This window comes from Notamacropus eugenii, chromosome 4 (genome assembly GCF_028372415.1).
Source record: "Notamacropus eugenii isolate mMacEug1 chromosome 4, mMacEug1.pri_v2, whole genome shotgun sequence".
In the NCBI taxonomy this organism is placed as follows: Eukaryota; Metazoa; Chordata; class Mammalia; order Diprotodontia; family Macropodidae; genus Notamacropus; species Notamacropus eugenii.
In genome coordinates this window covers 32,279,737-32,292,388 of record NC_092875.1, presented here as the reverse complement: position 1 = coordinate 32,292,388, position 12,652 = coordinate 32,279,737, and the positions used below count along the sequence as shown (strand labels likewise).

General features: G+C 47.6%; 1 protein-coding gene across 2 annotated transcripts in view; it reads right to left on the bottom strand.

Annotated features, from left to right (window-relative positions):
* RBM19 (RNA binding motif protein 19) overlaps positions 1-12,652 on the bottom strand; it is a 234,456-nt gene that overhangs the window by 41,823 nt on the left and 179,981 nt on the right. The window contains exon 25 of one of the 2 annotated variants that reach the window (XM_072600361.1): positions 498-1,172. The exons of the other annotated variant lie outside the window; for it this stretch is intronic. The gene's annotated coding sequence lies outside the window, so the exon portion shown is untranslated. Of the gene's footprint in view, positions 1-497; positions 1,173-12,652 lie in introns of those variants that run through there. 2 annotated transcript variants of the gene reach the window in all.

The window sequence follows — 12,652 nt, the reverse complement described above, 5'->3', positions numbered from 1 at the left end:
GAGGACAAGGGGGAAAGAAAGGAGAAAAGAAGAGAGGGAGGGAGAGACGGATGAAGAGAGGGAGGGAGAGAAAGAGGGAGGAAGGGAGAAAGAGAGAGCGAGAGTGAGAGCGAGAGGATAGTGAGAGAGAAACCCACCCTACCACTGTTTCCAGGCGACACATGTAATCTGTTGCTGCCATACATACCCTTTCCCGTAAGACAGCGGGTCCCACTGGGAGAAGGGGCGAAGTGGAATATTTTATCAGCTGTGTACATATGTACAGGAGCTTGGTTGAAAAGCAAAACCTCTTTTTTGCTCTGAATAGGGGGAAAGAGGGAGGGAAAAAGAGGTGGAGGCGATGGAGGAGGCTTATCTACACAGGGTGAACAACCAGTCTGTGCCCAGTGGACAATATTCCCACCCTTTCGGTCAAGTTCAGAAGGGAAAGTCCACATGGATCAATGCTTTGGGTGACATAATATAAGAAAGATCTGACTTCTTAAAAAAAAAAGAAAGAAAGTCCACTTGACATTTAATAGTAACAAAAATAGACATTTAGTTAGCATTTAAAAGATTTACAAAAATCTTCCCACACAGCCTCCTGTTTGAGCCTCACAACACCCCTGGGAGGTAGGCATTGTTTCTATTCCCATCTTGCAGATGAGGAAACTAACCTCCAGTGACTTGCCCAGGGTCACAAAATAGTGTTAGGGGTGGGATTTGGGCCCAGGTCTTCCTGACTCCGAATCCAGCACTCCACTCACTACACTTGATTTCTTTTCCTTTTTAATACGAGAGAGAATTCTTCAGAGCTCGAGCCTTGTTGTTCAGTGGATAGGGTCAATGCCCTGGCTTAAAAGGCCACACCCCCAAACGTGAATTTAAGACCCCGTCTTGCTCTTCTTGCTGACAGAGTTTTTGCACCAGGAGTAAATTCCTCTCTGTAGAATCCGTTTCTAAATGTGGGGGCTGGGGTGGGGAGGATGTGTGGCTCTTGGGTTGAGAAAACTTAGTTTTCCACATCTGTGTCTGCATTGTTGGATTCTGATTTGGAGGTTGGAAAGGGCTGAATTTGTATGGTACCAGGTGAGTGTGTCCTCCCCTCCATTTCAAACAAGCCAGGGCTAGAAGACAGGAAGGAATCAGCTCTCTCCAGAATCAGCTCTTGCTGAGGAGGCCCAGCTGTGTACCTAAGAGGCAAAGGTAAAAAAAAAAGAAAAAAGAAAGAAAAAGAATGAGATCAGACAACATGACTGATCATAGATAGACAGTACCCAGCTTCAGAAAAGCCACTAGCTCAGTTACCCAAGGAGATCAGCTATTTCTACTAACAAGTAACTTGAAAAAGAAACACGTTTATTAATCATGCTACCCATGCACTTTTGGCGAGGAAAGTCGGCCAGTGACAATTCTGTTTCTGTGTGGCATCCCAGAATGACTGAATGACGGGACACAGATTCTATTCTGGGGGATCAGAAGAAGTGGCTGGTCTGAGCCACGAGTAGCTCTCTAAACAGGAACTGACCAACTTCTCTGTTAAACCATCACCCTGTCCCCAGTTCCCAAACACACAGAAATGAGCAGGTTGGGGATCTCTGAGCTCATGAAACAGTTTGTGGAATTAAAAAAATAGTAAGAAAGAGAGAGGAGGAGAGAGTCAAAAGTGGGATGGGAAAAGGGAGAGGGGGGGAAAAAGAAAAGAAAAAAAAGAGAGAGGTAGAAATGAGTGAGCCCATCTGGGCAATGCATCACATTGAAATTGTCCCGCATTAAAAATTCACCAGCCAGTGAATTTTCAAGGGATTTGTAGTAATTAGATGACAAAATGCCTGCAAATCTCAGGCTTGCCAAAGATGTTACTCAGGGGTCAAAGACTCCACACTTTCGGCTGGGTAATTTGTAAGTGTCAATCACACACAGCCATCAGAGAGAAGGAAAAGATCTAACCGCGGAATTCTAACTAAGTCCAATGTTCATGCCTTCAGCCACCCCATCGGCTGCTATCATCTCCTCTTCACTCCATCCCCCCACACCCCCCTCTTTTATCTGAGGCACAGACGGTCTGTGGCTTCACAAGGGACTTGGAACAGAGCCGGCTGCCATCGAACCCAAGTTTGTAACTTCTCCCTTTTCCCCAATAGATATTTTTGGTGGTGTTTTTAGGTTTTCTTTTTTTTTTAAATGCAATTTTATTATTTTTTCAAGAAATACAAAATCAATTTTCCCTACTTCTCTCACTAGGAAAAAAAATCCCTATTAGATACTATTCAAGTCACACATCCTGCTTTGCCTCCTTCATCCCCCCCTCCCCCCAAAAAAGAAAATCAACCCTGAGTTTCAGGAAACAGTATTGTTCACCAAAGGACAATTCCTTGGATTTCTATTATTTCTTAGGACCACAGTTTCACAGCTTGAAGAATATTTGGAGATCACTGAGTCCAAGACATCTTTATATTGCAAATGAGGAAACTGAGGTCCAGGAATGTTAGGTGACCAGCTCAGGGTCACAGAGCCAGAATTTTAATCCATTCAATCAATGTATCAGCATTTATTAAGCACCTCCTGCATTCTAGGCACCGTGCTAGGTATCAGGGACACAAAGATAAAAATGAAAGAATGCCTGTCCTCAAGAAGCTAGTGTTCAAGAAGAGGAGTTCTTAATTTGGGGCCCGTGATTTTTTTCTTTTATTTTGATAACTGCATTTTAGCATAATTAGCTTCCTTTGTAATCCTGTGTGTTTTATTTTATGCCTTTCAGAACATGTGTCTGAGAAAGCATTTCTAGGTTTCACCAGACTGACTGACTGCCCAAGGGTTTCACGGCACAAAGAAGGGAAAGAATTCAGATTTTCTGCTCCTGGCTTCCAATCCAGGGCACTTTCCTTAGAACTAGGTTGCCCGTGTCATCATGGACCCTTCTATCCTGACAGCAGCCAGCTCTCACACCCCCATCATACGATTAACAATAATATTATTAATCTATAATGTTAATACTATTTATTCAATCACAACACTAGTAACAATGACATTTATATAAAGGTTTCATTTTTTGCAAAGTCTCCCCCATTCTCTAATCTGAGTCTCACAACAATGCTCCAAGCTCAGAAAAGGTGACTTTCCGGCCACTAGGTCACCTGATCAGTGAGAGTGAAAGGCAGGATTTGACCTAGAGTCCATCCTGACTGATTCCTGGCCTCTCTCCACACTCAGCCATTCGAAATCATTGGACCCAAACCCCTCATGTGAAGGGAAGCTGTGTTGTATTAAACTAGGTCAGGTATGCCAATGACCATTAAGCAAGGGGGAGACAGACATCCAGAGTGCGGACCTGCTCCAGGACGTGGACTCTCAGTCTGGCCTCTCACATGTTCTCTTTGAAATTTCCTTACCTTCAGAACTCAGGGAGCATTCTCAAATCTGCCCTCTTGCAGGCCAATCAACATTTATTAAGTACCTACTATGTGCAAGGTGCCATACTAAGCCAGGCTCCTGTCTTGTGCCCTGGAGAGATGCTTCTGTCATGCCTCGAATTTTTGTCTGAAATGTTATCAGGGTGGGAGGGGTGAGGGAGAGGGAAGTCAGAAAATGCTCATATTGGATGCTCTGCCCCTGGGCACACGCCATATTTTTCAAGGGGAGGATCTCATTCCACTGACTCTTTCTGATTAAAAATTTTCTGAAGGGAATAATGGGTTGGGGGCTTCCCAAAGGGATAGTGCCTGTCATTACATGTTTTCCAGGAGCTCTTGGCTTGCCTGGAGCACAGGTTGAAAGCCAATGTTCTCCAAAGCCTCCTCCCACTACCTCCCTTCCCCCGTACAACAGCTGAGGCTGCCCAGCACCTTCCTCGACTACCTGCCAGTGCCTGTCAATGTCTAGCCTGATATCTAGCTGGGGATGGAAGGGTGGGGTGGCCCTTAAAAGTCCCTCAATCGAATCTGACAGATGAGAAAACTGACACCCACAGAAAGGAAAGGACTTGCTCAATGACAGATCCCCCCCAACAGCAAAATCTTCCCAAAACAAAGTCTTCCAAAAGCCAGATGATGGGGCCACTTGTTTCACAATCCAATTCCAACCAAGCAGAAGACTGCAGACCTGTTCTTAACATTTGTTTGTGTAGGCATCTCTTGGTTTACGTGACCCCAACATAAAACAGTATAGGCCTAGACACATGAGGCTCATCCTCCCTTTCCCCAAGGCCCTGCTAACAAGGTGGGGTCGTGGATAGAGCTCTGGGCATGGAGTCAGGAGGATCTGAGTTCAAATTTGGCCTCAGACACTTACTAGCTGTGTGGCCCTGGGTGAGCGACTTCAGGATAAGGGAGGAAATGGATTCCATAATTGAGGAAACTGAGGCTTCCACTGATGAAGAACGGCCTTTGGAAGAAGAACCGAGTTCTGAAGGCCCTCCCAAATCTAGAGGCAGGATCCTGGAGTCATCTGACAACCCAGAAATCCTCCTCTGCACGCCTGGGAGTGGCTGGAGCAGAACACAGATCTTAAAATGTGCATGGTCTGATGAGGCCAGAGGACAACAGGGTAGTCATCTCCCTAGTATTGAATGCCACGCCTCTCACAGGCAGTCCAAAACTCCAATAATGTTTATGGTAGACATATTATACTGTCAACTTGTATTGAGCCTGAAGTCCACTTAAACTGTGTGGTATATATGCACACACCTACACACCTATACCCCTCCTCCCACACCAACTTAAATACTTTTTTCAGATGACCAACTGTCTAATCTCTTTCTTGGTTAATTTTTGGGGGCTGGGGGAGGAGGGAGGAAGGAGGTCCCACTATAGTGACAGGTGACTCTGGTTCTCTACCTGCCGTCCCAGCTTGGAGCTACCATCACTAAACCTTCTCCACCAGGTCTAACTCTAACAGAGTAGGGGATTTACTCAAGGGGAAAATGAGAAAGTGGCTGGTGTTTCTTGGCAAGTGCCGGACAAGTCCTTTTGAGTGCCCACGTAAAACTCTCTTCAGTGCGAGATGAGGAAGAGTAATAGTGAGTCCTCCGACCTGCAGGCGAACACAGGCAGCACCAAATGAATCCTTTCCAGGCTGCTGGGGATATATCACAAAGACTAAGCTCCCTGCTTCTAATACAATAAAAATTATTAACAACAACAACAAGTTGAGGTCATCCATTCTCAAAGCCCCTCATGAATATCTCCAGCCTCTGTTGCTAGGCTGTGAAGGCCAGATTCCAGGCCCGCCAGCACAAGGGATGGCCTGGATGAGAGGATGCTGCCTCTTGGTACAGAGGACCTGGGTTCAGTTTCTGCCCTCCACTGATTACTCATTCTGTGACCTTGGGCATGCCACTTAAAACCCACCTGGACGTTCCCTGTATAATTTCAATTTACAGTTATAGTAAAAGTTACAGTTTCCTCCTCTGTAAAATAAGGGAGTCAGACAGGACAGCCTGGGAGGTCTCCTCCAAGAAGATACTATGGGAAGAGCAGTCTATTTCAAATCAGAGGCCTGGGTTCAACTTCTGCTTCTGTTGCTTATTACCTATGAGAACATGGGTAAATCAGTTCCCCTCTATGGGGAGGGAGTGGGTTAGATGGTCTTCAATGACATTTACACAGGGATTTCACTTTGGCTCAAGGTTTGCAAAACTTCCTATCCTCACAGAAGTGTCCTCTACTGGCCTCCCACTTCACACAGGCACACACATGTGCCTTGAGTTGGGCATACCCAGTGTAGGAAAGATGGACTTTGATGCAAAGAAAGAGGAGGTGATCTGCCCAGGGTCACACCAATGGCAGGTGGGGAAGCTGAGAATGGAACCCAAGTCTCCTGCCTCCCTCCATGCCCGATGCCTTGTCAACACGATGCCTCCATAATCACAATCTCAGCTGACAGTGGCTAGTTTCCAAATACAAGTAGGTACTCGGGCAGAAGAAAAGATCTGTGAGTTATTTTGTTCTGGGCTTATTAGGTATGAGGGGATGGGAGTGGGGGGAGGGCAAAAGCCCTTTTCCAGTTGGGGTGGGCACAACAGAATAGCAAGAAATTTGTAGCCAGAAGCCCCAGAGCCGAATCCAGACTGCAACACTTAGTAGTTTTACAGTATCTAGGCCTCAGTTTCTTCAGCTGGAAGATGAGGGGACTGGATGGGAGGTGCTAAGACCCCCTAATGTTGTATACCAGTGAGTTACTAAGCACTGATTTAGTGCCTGGGCATGAAGAGCCCGAGACAAGACCTGAGATGAAGCTCTGCCTTTCCTGAGAGTCAAACCCACGATTTCTGCTGCTGCTTCCAGGTGCTGTGAGCTGCCCCACGTAAAACTGAGCATTTCATGCGGTGGAGGATTGTCTGTAAGCCTTCAGCAACAGAAAGCTGAGGCCTGGAATTAAGGAGTGTGTCCTGTGTCATGTTAAGAGTGAGGGGCAGATTTATTTCTTAAATCATTGGGTAGTAGATACCTGTTAGGAAGGCAAGAAGTTTAATCCTCAGCTGCCACTAAGGAACTTGCAGTATGATCTTAGAAAAGTTACTGGTCTTCTCTGGTGTTCTATTATATGTGGAATTTGGGGTGGATTAATGGTCTTTAAGAACCCTGACATTCCTCGTTCTAAGCGTCCCCCAGCTCTGACATCCCCTGTTCTAAGTCCCCTCCCAGCTCTGACATTCCCTGTTCTAAGGCCTCTCCCAGCTCTGACATCCCCTGTTCTAAGGTCCCTGCCCAGCCCTGATATCCCCTGTTCTAAGGCCCCTCCCATTTCAGACATTCCTTGTTCAAAGGCTCTCCCAGCTCTGATATTCCATGTCAGGGCCCTCCTATTGCTGCCCTTCAGGGCTCTAAGCTTGACTCAAGCTGCCTTGGTGGCTGTCAGGTATAGCGCAGGCCCATATACAGCATACACCTTTGAAGAGTAGCCCCTGAAACAACAGCAAAGAAGGTGAGGTAAGCAGAATGCTCTGTGCCCCTCACCTCCCCATGCCATCACTGCTCCAGCTGCCCCATGGAGACTGGGCCACTCACTTAGGGCCCCCAGGTGACGCCCCAGCAACAGGCAGAGGTGAGCCAGTGTGGAGACATCCCACCCTTCAGGTGGACATGCCCTGGGGATTGTACCAAATGATAGGCAGGTGACCTTGGTACCTCCCCAGTGTACAAAGACTGCCAACAGCCCTTGGGCTTCTTATATTAGACAATGTGAGAGGTCTGCGGAGGGTGCTCAGTGAATTGGAAACTGCCTGGAAGACATTTATGAGTGTGCGTTCCAGTCACTGTACTAACCAGCAGGGCTCACATCCTTTAGGAAGGAGAACACACTTCTTGAGATGGGAGTGGGGGTGGCTGCCCACACTGAAAATGCCATCACCTGACGAGGATAAGGCTCTCCTACTTCCCCAGAGCTACAATTTGCAGTAACAGATAGCTCCTCTGCTTCTCCTGGATCCCGAAATAAAGCTATACAGGACCCTCAGGATGAAAACTGGATCCCCCCAGGTGAGCATTCTTCCCTCCTGAGATCACTGAATAATTATTTTGTGAAATGGAGAGGCTACCTTTTACAGATGTGGAAACTGAGGCTGAGGAGATGAAGTGATTGGGCCCAAGGTCATAAAAGTAGTAAGGGCCAAGGGTCTTCCAGACCCCAAATCAGCATCCCTTTCAATTCCCTGCACTGTTTAGATGACCAAACCCCAGAATCCAACCAGAGAAGAGTTCCCCTAGTGCATAGCATTGTCTGCTATATAGTATCACCAAGTCCCACATTTAAGCTACTGAAGCTCCCCACTGCCCGAAGATTTGGGCAACAGATGTCCTGTATCCACAGTCACTGCAGAGGTGCCCTTTAAAGAAAGCTCCTTTTCCACCAAATGAGCTCCCTCCTGATTGTAAGCAGGATTGCTCTGATGTCAGGGACCTCAAGGGATGATTCAATCAATCAATCAACTCTAAGGACTGACTATGTGCCCTGCAATTCATGGACCTACTATGAGCCAGGTGCTAGGGATATACACATTTTAAAAATGACAGCCATGGATCAAAGATAGAAGAGTTCTCAGGGGGAAGCCTCACATTCTCATTCTACAGATGAGAAAACTGAGGCCCAAAGAGGGAATTTGGGTCTCCATGTTGGCAGAGGGGTCAGGTACCCAAGGAAACAGAAGTCGGTAAGCAGTGCCACTAGGATTCAAGCCCAGAGCCTCTGCCTCCAAATCTGGTCTCTTCATCCTCAAGTCCTGCCCTCTAAAAACTTATACTCCACAGGGTAGGGGAATGGAGCATGCTTGTAACACACAGATAAGTCTCACATGAGGCAGACAGTGATGAGAGACTCAGACAAGAGCTCGAGGCATGTGAGAGGCAGAGCCTGCCTGGGTGAGAACATTAGAGACAGGATGCAGTGGTCACCAAGTGGGACCCAAGGCTAGTCAAGATTATTCCCAAGGGGGCCATGCCCAGGTCCCAGATGAAGTCCAATCTGTCTGCCTGATCAAAGGCCTGAGGAGGGGAGGAAGGGAAGAACGGGAGGGAGAAGCTGCTTAGTGATGGTAAATGTCCCCAAACAATTAGGGAATGCAGCAAAGAAAATAGTATTATGCCAGCAAGGTAAAGGATTAAGCATGATTTATTCTCTGCTAATCCCCACTAAGTACCTGTTAAAAACACAAACATAGCTCTCCAGCCTGACAGACAGGGAGGGAACACCCTGCCCCAGCAGGCCAGAGGCAAAGGGATGGCAGAAATGGAGGTGGGGGTGATGGGGTATAGGTGGACTCTCTCCTCATCCCACCAGGTCTCCTTACGGTGACTCATGGTGTCCTCACCTATGATCTTCTCGCTCTTACAATACTCCCTTGAAACAGGAATGGGTCTGGCCTCTTTTTTATCCCTAGCATTGTACACACTGCCTGGCACATAGTAGGCACTTCATAAATGCTGACTGCTTTGTCATTTAAGGCTTCTCAGCCTGAGCCTCCATGGTGTCTGGCTGGAATCAATTACCTCTTAGCACCCAGTGCTGATTCTGCTTCCCACAAGCTCTGTGACCTATGGGCAAGTCCCTTCCCTGTGCCTCAGGGTCCTCATCTGCAGAAGCAGGGTGTAACTGGAGGGTCTGAGAGCTCCTTTGACATTCTAGGCAATTCCCATTTCCCTGGGTCTCAGTGACTTATCCTTCCTTACTCCCTGGGGATGCCCAAGGTTGTTTCTGATACTGTAAGCATGGATGAGAGCCCTGGATTTGGAGGTTGAGGAGCTGGATTCAAGGCCCGACTCTGCCCCTTTACTCATTATGTGACCTTGAAGTGGCTTTAACTCTTTAGCTTCCTCATCTGGTTAGACTGGATGGCTGGATCTCTAGAAGAGAGATCAGGGATTCTGTGACTGACTCTGGGCCTCTTTGTTTATTTCTAAAATGAAGAGTGGGTGGGTGGGCTAGATAATCCTCTCCATCACCACCTATTCCATGGGAACCTGACCAAGCATCCCTCTCCACACACATGCCCTCAATCGGTCATCCAGCTTTGGCCTAAAGTCCTCCAGTAAGGTGGGGTGGGGTGGTCCCCTGCCTCCCAAGGCAACCCCTCCTTTTAGTCAGTCTGCTCATGACTTGATTCCCCTTCCCCTGTACCAAGCTAAAACATGTTTCTGCCACTGTCATGATCCTCCTCTAGGGAATCAACTCTCAAGGCAGCAAACTTCCCTCTCACCTCCACTCCCCTGATGCTTTTAGGAGCCTTGGCCTGGTTTCTCTGTCTGCTGTCACCCTTTGATACCAAGGGGAGGAGAAGAGTAATGGAAGGGGCAGAGGATCTTCATTCAGATCCCAGCTGAGGTGCCTGTGTGACCTTGGGTAACTTGCTTAGCCTTTCTGGGTTTGTGTCCTTATCTGTAAAATGAGGGGGTTAGACTAGACCATCCCTGGCTCCTTGCAGCTCAAGATCTGCAAATGTGTGAAACCATCTAGGACCCACCCCTTTCCGATCGGTCCTAGAACAAGGGACATACACTTCCAGAGGGCAGGGGATCACCCTCTGGGTACGGTGGGCACCGTGACCCCACCCCTCCCCCACTTGCCAACCTTCACTGGCTCTGGTCAGGTACCTTGGGGGGTGTACTCTAGCCGCCTCCTCCCATGGCTCCCCTAGCTCTGATGGAGAACAACAGCAAACAGAGCCATAAATCACTGTGCTGCCCGCCATGGCTAGGGCTGGAGCTGGTCACATAAACCCAACATCCAGGTGGACAGTGCTGTCTGCCTCGCTCCCTCCCCAGTCCAAGTTGTGTCCCGTACTCCGGGGGCCTGGGGGCAGGCACCTTGCTGGGTTTGCTTTGCCAAGTTTCGGGTATTCTAGTCACATCCTCCCCACACCTGCCCCTGCTGATGCTGGCTGTTCGTCTCTTTCCCTAGTCCCAGTTTGGGGTGAAAGCCTTCCTTATTAGTCAATCTGGATCCCCATTTACTGCGAATTACCTAGCTTGATTGTTATTCATGAGTGGATAAATCTGAAATCTCAGCCGGCTGCCATGTGATTTCCTCCGTCTCCCGAATGCCGAAGACTCAAGAGAAAACAGGAGGGCTCGCGTAGCCTTGACACGCTGTATCAATCTCCGTAGACAGGGATATCTTTTTGAAAGTGGCTGGCTCGCCGCTATAATTCAATTCCGCACCGACTGTCAGGGAGATGGGAAAATGGAGGTGCTGGGGTGGGAGGGGGTGGTTTCTAGAAAACTGGGGGTTCGGTCCTCATGCTCGGAGGCAGATCCTGGGGTGGGGGTGGGGGTAAGCTTAAGCCCCCCAGCGCTCTCTGAACGCTAACACCACAAGCAAGAAGCAGTGAGCTTGTCTGTGGGATGATGAGAGGATCTGACAGGGCGAGATAGCGGGAAGTGTCTGGGGCTGCTGTGGGGTGCCCACTTCGACAAGAGAGGGCAGGGAGGGCTTGGAAATTGGAAAGGGCCTGAAGTACAGCGAAAGCTCATTAGACAGAAAATGTGAGGACAGGGGTGGGGAGAAACAGGATTCAAATCCAACCCACCAGCAAATGGATGCTGCTTTAACCACAGAGCAGCGTTGGGGCTAATCTGATAGTTATCCGCGAACAATGCGGCGGTGAGTAAAGCCGCAGATTGAGATGACAAGCTATTCCAGGTCCCCAGTCCAGAGGGTCCGCACGGACCTTAGGAAACACGGGGGAAATGGAGGGCTGCAGAAGGGAACTCACCAGCCTAGGGTCACACTGGCAGCCAGTCGCTCAGCAGGCATGTATTAAGTGCTTACTACGTGCCAAGCACTGTGCTAAAAGGATAAGAATATCTTCTGGGGAGACAGGTTAATAACTATATATAAACAAGATACCTACAGAGTAGATGGCAGGCAATCACAGGGAATGGACTAGCAGCTACAGGGATGGGGGTTTGAGCTGAGGTTGAGATTTCCAAACTGCGGGGGGGGTGGGTGGGGAGGTCTTTCTGCTATACTCTCATTGACCATCCCTGAACATATTCCTGAAATAGTCTGCAAGATGAGATTTCTGATAAGGGAAAAACATGATTCGCCCCATTCTTACAAGAGCCTTATGGGTGAATAAGGGATATTGAAATGAGCATCTGCTGGGATATCCAAAACACTGGGCAGAGAACTGGGGAGACCCAGATGTTGGTCAGTCATGTAGGCACCACAGTGCAAGACGTAGCAATGATGATGATGATATGCTCATTACTATTATCATTATTGGGAGCTAATATAGTGGATACAGGGTGGCTCCTGAAGAAAGACCTAAGTTCCAGTCTTGCCTTTGACACTTAACAGCTAAGTGCCTCAGTTGGCTTATGTGTAAAATGGGATACTATAAGTTGTACCTTCCTCACAGGGTTGTGGTAAGGCTCTAATGCATGCACATATAATAATATTAATATTGTGCAATATATTAATATATTATTGTATGCATATATATGCAAATATAATAATGCATGCAAAGTATTTTGCAAATAGTGTGGCATTCTAAAAATGTTGAAAATAGTAACTACAATAATAAATTTCACCCTGGCCATGTGCTAACTAATGCCTTTCCATCGTGGGGGAGAGGGAAGGTATAGTAAAGTCTCAGTGTGAGAGATCTTTTTCACCAATGCAGATTAGAGATTGTTTAAGTGTTAGATATACCAACAATAACCTTCATTTCATCCAGCCTTGTGACAGAGTTCCATGGAAGGCTAAAAAACCCCCTCCACAGAAAGAGATCTGCAATATAACCTCTTGGTTCCCATGCAACTTTCTCACACTAGTTAGGAAACTATCAATATAGATTGGCAACAATTCTCCAACTCAGTCTTGGAGAGGATAAGTAACCTGCCCAGGGTCACCCAGTCAGTATGAATTAGAGGGAAGATTGAAGCCGAAGTCCTTCTCCAAAATCGACCTTCTAGCTACTATGCCATTCATCACCTCGATAACAATAATTAAAATAATAATAATTATATTTGGTGCTCCTTTTACAGTCCACAGCACAATGTAACCTGCACAGCTGGCCAACATTCTCTAGTCCACCTGAGTATGAACTAGAGCTGGGATGGACCAGGGAGCACAGAAGAGACAAAGAGCTGAGCCCTCCAAGTAAGAGGAAATGAGATTGCCAGAGCTGCTTTCCACCTGGGTGCCTGGAGAAAGCCATCTGAGTCCCTTGGCAATG